This window comes from Rhipicephalus sanguineus, chromosome 10 (assembly GCF_013339695.2).
Source record: "Rhipicephalus sanguineus isolate Rsan-2018 chromosome 10, BIME_Rsan_1.4, whole genome shotgun sequence".
In the NCBI taxonomy this organism is placed as follows: Eukaryota; Metazoa; Arthropoda; class Arachnida; order Ixodida; family Ixodidae; genus Rhipicephalus; species Rhipicephalus sanguineus.
In genome coordinates this window covers 9,971,751-9,983,271 of record NC_051185.1, presented here as the reverse complement: position 1 = coordinate 9,983,271, position 11,521 = coordinate 9,971,751, and the positions used below count along the sequence as shown (strand labels likewise).

Below are 11,521 nucleotides of genomic sequence, written 5' to 3'. Positions count from 1 at the left end.
GCGCAGCCCGAATTAAAGTCATACGGAGCATCCGATCCAAACCCCAGTTTCTAACGGCACGCTTCCGTCCTTACCAGATCGTAGCTCACACCCCCACACACGCACACGTCTACCGACACCCAATATAGACGTATGCGCATTCGAGCAAATCTGGTACTACCGTTCGTCCGGTCTTTCGGTTGCTTCTTGTGTACCTGTCTTTTGGGTTGCTTGCTCAATTATGCAGTCCGATATTCCACGTTTGCTGCGGCCCCAGAGCAAAATGGCAGATGCAGTATAATATGAACAAACACTTGGCTTCATCTCACGACCTTAATAGGGTTTCAGGCTGACGCAAATATACAAGCGGCCTCCACGACACGCGGTATTGAATGCAATCATCAAGAAAAATTTATCCGCAGCACATTTTCTTTCTTTGCTTGGCTGGAGGGATCTGCATTCTTACGGTGAAAAATAAAAGCAACAGCGCAGCAGGAAAGATGTTTAGAATTCTTGCATTAAAGCCGATCTAGCGCAAAGAAAACAGGCACACATAAAAAAAGCAAGACAGACGTCGCATCACCTCGGATTTTGCATCTTGTTTGCCTTAGAGCGTCAGACAAATTGATTCGCTCGCCTACGAACGCTGTGCAAGGAGTTTGTTTGCGAAAGGTCCGGACATTTCGTCAAATGATAGTTGACGCCGTGTCTGGTGTCTGAAGACATAGAATATCGGGGATTATTGGCCATAAGCTCAAAGTTGTGGAGGGACGCCCTAGGAAGCGTTCTACTGGGATAATTTTAATTTATATACTCATTAAATGTGATTGAAAGGAAATAAAGAGAGAGAGAGATAAATTGCGTGCGAGATCTGGCACTCGAACAAAAATACGACGAGCACCCTTAAAGAAAACAGCTGTCTTCCTTAATATGTACTGATGGGCTAGTTGGTGAGCCATGATATTTGATGAAGCAGCGCACAAAAGGACAAAATCACGCACACATAAGATGACACAAACACAAGCGCTGAGTTTGTGTCATTCTGTGTCTGCGTGATTTTGTCCTTCTGTCCGCTGCTTCATCAAATACCAGTTCTCTTCGACTCTTTCGGCCGCAAACTCACTCAGTCCAATGCTAACGCCTCAAGACAAAGGTAACGCGGCACACGGTTCGTTATGAATTTGCCTTAGATGACTCGAAGGCGAAAGCCTTCTTCTTTTGTTTCTTCAGTCATATGTATTAATTCCCCCCTCCCCCCACCATCCCACAAACACACCAAAGCTTTCTGCACATCACGTGGTTTTGCAGTGCCCACCGTTGACCAAACGACGATGTCCGGTGATGAAGTTATCACGTGATGTCACGTCATGTGACGTCACGATGACGTCACTCGTTTGGACGTAGACGGTCATTTTTCGCGTTTGATGTGGCATCTAAGGCTTTAACCTTAATAATTCCTTAGTGTTGCTCATTAAGTTAGTTTGAAAATACCATAACGGTCAGCGTGCTTCAGCGGCGAGTAGAGCTTTACAGCTGCTTAAATTACGTTAAAACAAAGGAACAGATGATAGCGTGATTACTTTCCACTTTCCACACTATTGTTTCCTGTGAAGTCCAAGATTTCGATGCCGTTTACACGTTGCTACATGGTCTTTAGTGGATCAAGAGTTAGAAATATTCCAACTAGATCAACAAAAAACCCAACCTGTGACGTTGGGGATACTTTTACAGTACATTTAATGAGCCCCTAAACCACTCCGAGTTCGAAGAGGAGGGAGTGATTTCTTTCTTGCCCTCATCTACCCTGCCTACAAGCCCTCTCTCCTCCTCACCACTTATTTCTTCTTAATAACACGTGGACAACGTCAGCCCTAAGCGTTGAGCCTATCAGGATTTCGCACTTTTCGGGTTACACGAGTATATTCGCTTGCGCAGTCGAAAACGCACAATCCGGAGTGAAATAAGTTCATCGCGCACGATGGTCATACACGATGGCAAAGCAGGAGACGATTAACGAACGATATCTCTCTTATACGGACCAATCGAGAGATTACTTCCTCATGACGTCACGGGAACAGACTGCTGGTGTCACGGATTGCGCCGAAAAGACGGGAAACGCAGGGAGAGAATAACGCGCTCGTTATTCCTATTTTTGGGGAATTGTTTAGGGACCCTTTTAAATCGGCTTACAATTTGAAAAGATTTCTGATATCTGTATCGGGAAAGGGGGACGCAGTGGCACTAATACATTTCCGGCATAAAATTCAGAAGCGTAATTTGGCGTTCATTTTCTACCCAATTAGCGGGTGGATTCGACGCGAAGTTAGCAGTAAAAAGTCTTCACAGAGTATTTATAATTCGCCGTTGTCACTTGCCTCTGTTGGTAATCCTTTCATTAAGTGCTTTTCTTTCGAAAGATTATAATCAGTTCAGCGCGTTTTCAGCTCCGTTAACTGTCAAACTTCTGGCGCTTTGTACCCGAGTCAAGCAGCGCTCGTTTGTGAGGAGGAAAACAGTTGTTTATTAGCGGACATGTCAATAATAAAAAAAAAAATGTTTTTTTTTTTACTTCCACGTTGTTCTGACTAAGCCTTCGAAGAACAAATCGCAGTTCTGCAGCACTGTGCCTCGTTCACTTCCTGACATGACTAGGCAATTTGCGAAAGAGAAACAAGGAACCTCGGGGAAACAGATTCCGAAAGAGCAATCTTTTCTTTTTTTTTTGTTTTAAACTGACAGCTTCGGCTCCGACTCTTCGTTGCGCGAGACTGTGGCTTTTGAAAATGCTCGAGTATAGAGGAACGTCGAGGCCAGTGGCGTAGCCTGAAATATTTTACGAGGGGGAGGGGTTCAGCTATACTTAATGTATGTGCGTGCGTGCCTATATACAAATGCAAAATTGAAAAATTCCAAAGGGGGAGGGGAAGGGGCACGAGCACTCCCCTCCCCCCTCAGTGCCTACGCCTGTGGTAGAGGCAAAGCGCGTTGTTGCGGGGCCACAGTTGTCACATCCTGTCGATAGATGGCGGCACCGCGCCGCTTGCGCGTCACCGTGCCTCCGCCCTAATTTTTTTTCTCTTTTCCCCTCTCTTTGATTCCGTGGCGGGCGCGCCAGCCGCCACGGCCGGGATGGCCAGATCGAAAAACGCAGAGGCGCCGGAGTGGTCACCTCAAAACTTTTTGCGCGCTCGCGCGCTTTTCCGAAGTTGGAGGAGCGCTCCATGCAGTTAAAACTGAACCGCGAAGATCCGAAGACAGCTCTGCGGCCCTTTCGGCGTGGTTCGGTTTCTTCGCTCTCTGCAGTCGGACTCTGCCTGTTTCTTCATTGAAGATATCGGCATCCGCTCTCACGCCTGGATAATCGGTGGCTCAGCTGGTGGCGTTCCCGTGTTCGTGCACCAACTGTTGACGCTGTCAAGCGAAAGTTCAACTCCACTTGAGAGCCACTGGAATTTTCATATTTACGGAAAGCTGGCTTCTTGCGACGATGTCTTGTTGCGCCAGTGTCTTGAATTACTGTGCTTCGTAGGTAGTTTCATTTCAGAACCAACGTTTATCTTCTTTTTTAGATTAATGACGGTGCCTTAACTGTTACTCCGCCTTGTTCCTGCAAAAAGCGTGCAGCGCTGCGACAGATAACTTCGTCTTGCACGTTCGTCTTTGACCTTCTAATGCGCGCTTGTGCGGGATGCACCGAACAAGAGGCTATCCGTCGTGGTGGACGAAACATGTAGCCAGACGCGGTCTACTTCGGTGAACGATCAGTGAGTGCGTACGTGTGGCTGATTTTGAGTGTCACTAACGACGCAGTGTGACCAGAAGAAAGCTTCTTCAGGAACACGGAGGGATGCTGGGATAACGGGAGCCTGAAGCCGGAACTCGCTTGGTAAGTGACGATAAGCAACCTACTCAACGAATATTAGCCCGGCCTGCTCGTACGCGTGTGCTCAGATTTTACGTTCTTTTAGCCAGCTGTGAATCTCATGGTGTACCTGTTCCTCATGATCATTCAAGACAGTCGAAGTTGAACCGCACTCTGTGACAGTTCGCAGTTTCAGACTTTCTGGGCATGTGCAGTGAACGCTGCTATCGATGCGAGAGTATCAGTTGTTCTCTCTTTCCTTCTCTTTCTCTAATCGTTCCCTCCCCACCTCCCGTGTAGGGTAGCAGACCTGGTGCAACCTGGTTAACCTCCCGGTCTTTCCTTTGCCTTACTCTCTCGCTCTCTCTCTATTCCTCATATTACCGATTCAGCTTGGCCGCGCAACTTCCACTGGTTCTACTATCTTGAAGCGATGCTCGGCCACATTGTTATCAGCCCCTGAAAAGCTTATCGCCTAACTTCCCAGCACTTTTAATGATAATAATTGCCAGGGTTTCACGAGCCAAAGCCACGATATGATTATGAGGCACGCCATTACGAGGACTCCGCAATAATTTCGACCACCTGGCATTTTTTGACGTGCTTGTAAATCTAAGCACGCGGGTGAGCCTGGAATCGAACCCGCGCCCTCGAGCTTAGCAGCGCGACGACTTTCGTGCTTAGCGACCACGGCGGGTCATTTTACATTATATCAGACCCTTCGGTAAACGTTTCTAGAAATTATATGGGAAGTGATTGCATATCATAAACCCCCCTTCCCTCCCCCTTCTGAGACCACAGCCCCAGAAGCAAGCAGAACTTCGCGAACGTCGTGCCAACACTTTCGCTTAGTTAGATTTCGAGAAAACTGACTCTAACCTGACTTAGGCCTTTGTGTTACCATAGACGACAATCGTGACGCACGTTGGTCGGGAAGCAGGTTTCCAGCACCGTAGCATATAGGGAACAACAGGATGTAATTCCCATGTGCGCAACCAACGGCACAGTATCGTACAGTCGTGAGCATATTTAAAGTGAATACGGGAGCGCATGCCGCACCGTGCAATCAGTGACGCCTACCTACACATATGAGAGGGTGGCCACATGCGCAGTGTGTTAGCATCGATGCTATTGCACCATTGCGCGCACTGCGTCATCTGAGCGCACCTTTGTCGAAGGCGCGCTCACCGATGAGCGCGATAGTAAAATAACCACGGCGCAAACGAACTGCGCATGTGCTGAGACTCTCGTTCGTATTGGCAGGTGTCGCTGATAGCACCATGTGGCGAAACGTGTGGCAGGCTCTCCCTTGTTCAAGCTATAAGCGTGCTCACGACTGCTACATCGTCTCGTGTGTCGGCGTCGGTATTTTCCTTTCTTGCATGTGTGAAACGTGAGTAGTTCGTTACTTTATAATTAAAAATGCCCTAAAAAACGAGGACTGAAAAAGGGAGGCGACAACACTCGTTACTTTGGCCGCGTACATCAAAGTGCTCCTTGTGACTTATAAAGAAAAAAAGTGAAAATTTATATTGGTAACGTTTCAGTAAATAACTGATATGAATAGTGTTGATACGGGTATCGTGGAGACATTGTTAACCGCCAAGTGTTTATAATCTCGACCTCAGTTATACTGCTTTCAGTGAATGATCATTTCAGAGATTAGACGTTGTTCCTACTTATAACTGGGTGATAGCGCTTAAGCGACTCTACTAGGACAACAAATGTTAGGTTAGTTTTATGGGGTTTAACGCGCCAGAGTTGCCCAGGCTGTGAGAGACGCCGTAGCGGACGGCTCCGAATAATTTCGACCACCTGGGGTTCTAAGCGTGCACTGATATGGCACAGTTCACGAACCTCTAGCATTTATCCTCCCATCGAGTGGCTACTGCCGCGGCCGGGATTGGTCGCGGGTCTCCAGGCAAGCACCGTAAGCACTGTGGCGGCACACATGCATTTATACTGTTGTGTGTCTTCTTTCTTACCAGCAGCCTTTACTTAAGGTTGACGAAAATTGTCCTCGAAGGTTTTGGGCTGCGGTGGCCCTGGCAGATGCCGCTGGTGCCTTCACATTTTAAGGGGACAACCTCACAAGGAGGAAAGAAATGGCGGGAACACAGGAAGGTTAGCAAAGTTCTTGGACCGGCTGGCTACCCTGCGCTTGAGATCAAGCGGGAAAGGGAGGAATGGAAGAGGAGGGAAAGGAGACGTTAAAAAAACAAAAAAGGAAATAAAAAAAGGGAAAAAAGGAGATTATGGCACTGTTTAAAGTGTGTATTTAAGACTGGTTTTTCTTAAAAGCGCAACAACGCTTTCAACACCTTCCGTGCTGAGGTCGGATTCTGCCAGTGTCCCAGGACCCTTTCTTCCGAGCAAGGGCGCTTCCTAAATGCTTGGCACCTGTGTCTACGGTGGACGTTCATATTTTAATGGGCGTTCTCTAGTACAACTGGCTGAGACATATTAGCGCAAAAAAAAAAACCCGACGAACACAAGAAAGAAGATGAAGACTTTCTTGTGTTCGTCGATTTTTATGCGCTAATATGTCTCAGCCAGTTATGCACGACGAACTAGCCAAAAAATAATTACTTTATAATATATTTCTCCGGTACGAACGATATCATTTTGACATACAACAGCGCAGAAAAACGAGGACACAGAGAACACACGCGGCATGCACTGACAGCACACGCAATAGTGTTTGTTGTGTCTATTTTTGTTTTTGTCATGGTTTCCTTCCGTGCGCCGTTTTGGAGAAATGGTTTATTATACAAGACGCAAGATGCCCAGGGTGGCCAAGCTAACACCGATTGTTCGAGGTGACCTTAGGGTTCCCATTTCGGGCACCAAATTTATTAATCACGAGTTCATCGTTGCAGTACAGGCGTAAAACATGGCTGCATGCATTTACTTGATCATGATTTGCAAATTTTTGTACACATGTCTTACGTAAAATTATTCCAATAATAATAATAATAATAATAATAATAATAATAATAATAATAATAATAATAATAATAATAATAATAATAATAATAATAATAATAATAATAAAGACAGATGTGGGACCTCAGCTGGCGTAAGAAATTGCGGAGTTTATGGCACAGGCTGCGCATCGGAGTTCATTGGAAAACTTACACGGAACGGCATACGTATTGATACGTCTCCGAGAGCGTAAAGAAAGCCCGAACATGCTGCGTGCAGTGTTTGTACAGCTTCATAAAAATCTAAATCTAACTTGAATTAACTTGACAGTGCCCTTCCTGGCTTTACTGAAGCACGTTGAAACAACACACATGACCGCGTTGCGACAAAGCAGGACAGGCTCTCTCTTCTGAATCCACCTGAATCCACCGCTCCACTTCGTCTTCCTCAGAGGAGCGGTGGTTGCCACTTAGTGCAGAATCTTGGGAGTGGTGGTAAACATTGGAAGGAACACAGCGCAGTAGAAGACGGCGACAAAGAAGGGCGATACAGGCGTAGCGCTGTGCGTGTGTTGCTGTCCTTTGTCCCCATCTTCTACCGCGCTCTGTGTTCCTATCGGTGGTTGCTACTCGTGTTCCTCGTTTTGTTCTCGTCTATATATATATATATATATATATATATATATATATATATATATATATATATATATATATATATATATATATATATATATATATATATATATATATATATATATATATATACACATAGTTTAAGGCCCGGTATTACATTGTGTATTACCACCAGCAAACTTCGATCCCTCTTCTATCTTGCGGTAGCTCTCTGGGTGGTTACAGTACAGGGCCGCAGTGATGCGGGTTGTACGTGAATTCTCTTACACTGGCAAGTTTGAGAAAAAGTTCGCGACTGTCATGTATTGTTAGCTAAGTACACTCCCTTAAGTATCTACAAACTCTCAAGGTGTGTTTTCAAAAAAGTTCGTCTCTGCGGAACTGTGGTTTCTTTTACTATAGTGAAGAGTTCGATGGAAATCAGTCTGGCGAAGAAAGAACACGGGGAAGAATGAAACGAACACTCGCCGAGAAGCAAGAAAAATATGGCGAGCTTAAAACGACATTTCGAACTGTGACCTGTGACCGGGTCCTGTGACCAAGACTGTGACCAGGAAACCCGGACAGATTTCGAAACGTCGTTTTTAGGTCGTTATATTTTTTACTTCTCGGCGAGTGTTCATTTCCTTCTTTACTTCGTTAACTATTTTCCGCAGAAAGTAAAGTTGTCCGGGAGGCCAGTTTCGGTCTTTTACGTCTGGCGATGTCGTAAGTACACAATCTGCTGCGCGGGCGCAGAAATTACGCCTGTTATCTACTCTCGGAAACATCAAGCCATTTGGCACTACATATGCCTGCTGCCGTTCTTTCCTATGTTTCGATTTTCGGCCGCGAACTAAGTTTAACAGACCGCGCCAACAAGCCCAGGAATATGTTATATTGAAATAACGCAGTTTCATTAGTAGCAGCACCTACCAAAAATTGGGCCATTTATCTATACGCCCACGCTGGAGCGCAGCCAGAAATATTCTTTTTTTTTGGGGGGGGGGGGGGGGGAGTTTAACTATACTTTATGTATGTTCATGTGTGTGTTTTTATGTGTGCGTGTGTACATACACACACGCAAAATTGAAAAAGATAGGGGAGGGGGGGTGTTGTAGGTTGTAGACCCCCCTCCGGCTCCCGGCTACGCCAGTGCGCCCACGCATAGATGCGCTCACACACTTCGCACCGAGTGGTTCACTACGTCAAGGATGTACAACAAATTTTTGCACACGCTCGTGGGTTACGCAAACGGTGAATGGCTTTCTCAATGGCGCGCTGTGAGTTCATAATGCTGTGAGGTATGCGGGATTGCTAAATGCAAAACTCGATGATGAAACGGTCTTTACGTGACGTCGTATGCTTTAGCGCGATACTCAAATATCAGAGGAAATTGGAGGAGGCTAGCACACTTGGCGTCAAATTGCCGGCCACGTTATTGAAATGGGAACGAGTTGGTTAGGGCTCGTTTCTCGGGCTCCTATATAGCGTGGGAGTCAGGTTTGTATGAGCAATACTCTTAGGTCTTGCCGCTTTCACTCTAGGCGCAGTGTCCTCAACACTCACCAAAAAACGGCTTACGTATAAATATAATACTACATACTTTTTTCTGGGGTATACGCGCCGAAACCACGACGTGATTATGAGGCGCGCTGTAGTTGGGGGCTGCAGATCAATTTTGGCTAAGTCGGGTTCTTTACCGTGTATATAAGTGCACGCGTTTTTTTTCTTTGCAAGTCGCCCACATCCAAATGTGGCCTGCAAGGCTGGTAATCGAGCTCTCGTCCTCGAACATTGCAGCAAAACGTCTTAGCAGTTAAGCTACTACGATGGGCAGAAACGTAATCTAACCATCCTCTAAATGCTAAACGTCAGTACTTTGACCAGAATAGTGGGGCGATTTAGTTCGCTTTACGGTTAAAAAGCGGCAGACGTGACCTTTGGTTACACTAGTGGTTATGGTGCTCGACTGCTGACTCAAAGGTTGCGGGATCGAATCCCGGCCGCGGCGGCCCCATTTAGATGGAGGCGATAGGCTACAGGCCCGTGTACCTAGATTTAGGTGCATGTGAAACTTACGGAGCCCTCCACTACGGCGTCGCTCATAATAATAACGTGGTTCTGAAACGTTAGACCCCAACAATTATTATGACCTTTGGCCACGTGTCTGGGAATGAAATATTGGCCCACGGTATTTGTTTGAAGTTTATGCTATTATGTGCGCATCGCTATCAATGATACATCCGACCTAAGGCCGCATGACTCTGCGTCCCCGGAATTTTACGTCCCTTCTGTTTGATAGATGTGCCTTGATTCATTTAAGCCGTCCTGAATCATTCATTCGAGCAGCCCTGACTGCGTAGTTCTGATTAATTAGGAACGTACGTGCTCTCGCTCGGTACTGTCACCAGGGGAGAAATGCGGTCTTGTTGGTAAGACATGAAGCGATATTTAGCGCAAAGTAACACGACGATGAGAGGGGAGGGCACAAAACGAGCGCTAACTTTCAAAAAAATTTTTTTTTGAAAGTTAGCGCACGTGTTGTGTCCTCCCTTCTCGTCCTCGTGTTACCTTGCGCTAAATATCGCCTCGTGTACTGTCAGCGTAACGAGATTGCAATCTCACATAGCTTTGGCGGGAGTGAGCCTTGCAAAGCACCGTAATAACTTTTCTAGCGCAGACCAACACACGGACGAAGAGAGGGAACGACACGAGCTGCAAAGCCCACGATGCCCTAAATCTACGCACCACGCCTTCTAAGAGCCACTACCTGAGCCTGGATCAGCTAATTAGTATAGAATGAGGCCAGCCGTCCCATCCTATCTATGGGGCGTAGCTCGTCCGGGTTCTGTATAATACATCAATGCCGCGCAGATCAGCCTAATGGCGAATAAATTAGAATATACGTTTTTTTTTGCGATGTTCTTTATTCGTGTTGCGGAACCACCATCCGCGTGAAGCAATATACGTTGCTATGCGTTGAGTGTTTAAGGGGAATTAATTTGGCCAATGGGAATGGGGATCATCGCATGACCTTCCTTGAAACGTAAAAACAACCGAGTATGGGAATCGCCATAGGAAAGATTGGATTAATCAGTCGCCCTGAATAATGGAAGTGCCTTTAGCAAGATCACAGGAATCACTTGTTCTCTATCTTTCTCTCTTTTGCTCCGCAGGTGTAAGTTTTAAATTAGGAAGCACGAATACCAGGAGGAATGGAAGTGACTGTTAGAATATACATCCCAAATGACTCAGGCAAACCACGGCGGCAATGAACTAACATTTGGACCAGGAGCGTAGTCAGGGGGTTGGGGTGGGGGGTTCGATCCCCCCCGAAAATTTTTATTTTGCTTGTCTATACATACGCGCACACATACAAACGCACGCACGAACACACATAAATTATAGTTGACCCCCCCCCCCCCGCCAACCCCACCCCGCAAGATATTTCCGGCAACGCCCCTGATTTGGACATATTTTTGCGCTACAGCGCTTCTTGCAAACGACCGGCCTTTCTGAACGACTGTGATCAGAACGCTCATCCTGTGTGTGCTGTTTTTTTTATCTTGTGTTTGTGTGCGTCTTTTCATGTGCTCTCTCTCTCTCTCTATGCACTCTCTTTCCGGCCCCTATCTTCCCCTACCCACCCCCCCTCAGTGCAGGGCAGCAAATCAGATGCTAATATCTGGTTAACATCCGGGTCTTCCTCTTCATCTCTCTCTCTCTCTCTCTCTAGGCAAGCAAATACCCATTTCACCTCACTTGAGTAGACACTACGAACATAACCAGCACTTCCTGAAAGAAAGAACGAGCTCCTCGCGGCGTTTATGGTTATCTGCACACACGTTATACTGGGCTGAAAATTTGCAGAGTGAGATACGTACAGACATTATTTCACGGATAACAGGAATAACTTAACGTAGCGAATTGTAGACGACTTATGTTTTAGACCACTGATATGAATACCTTTGGTGGAATGAAGCAAGGTGCAGCGCACTGTAAATTGAAGGAATTGCAGCCGGATAACGCCTCTGACGATTGACGAACCGGACGAAAACGTTGTTTATGACGATCATGTGAGGTGATATCTGCGATAACTTTTCTAGCTGCTATCAGATGAGAGAAAGCTAAAACATTTAGA

The 11,521-nt window shown here is 46.3% G+C and overlaps 1 protein-coding gene across 1 annotated transcript in view; it reads left to right on the top strand.

Moving 5' to 3' along the window:
- Nucleotides 1–3,187: 3,187 nt before the first annotated feature.
- Nucleotides 3,188–11,521, top strand: part of LOC119406999 (trissin receptor) — a 106,401-nt gene continuing 98,067 nt past the window's right edge. The window contains exon 1 of the mRNA XM_049419964.1: nucleotides 3,188–3,865. The gene's annotated coding sequence lies outside the window, so the exon portion shown is untranslated. The remainder of the gene's footprint in view (nucleotides 3,866–11,521) is intronic.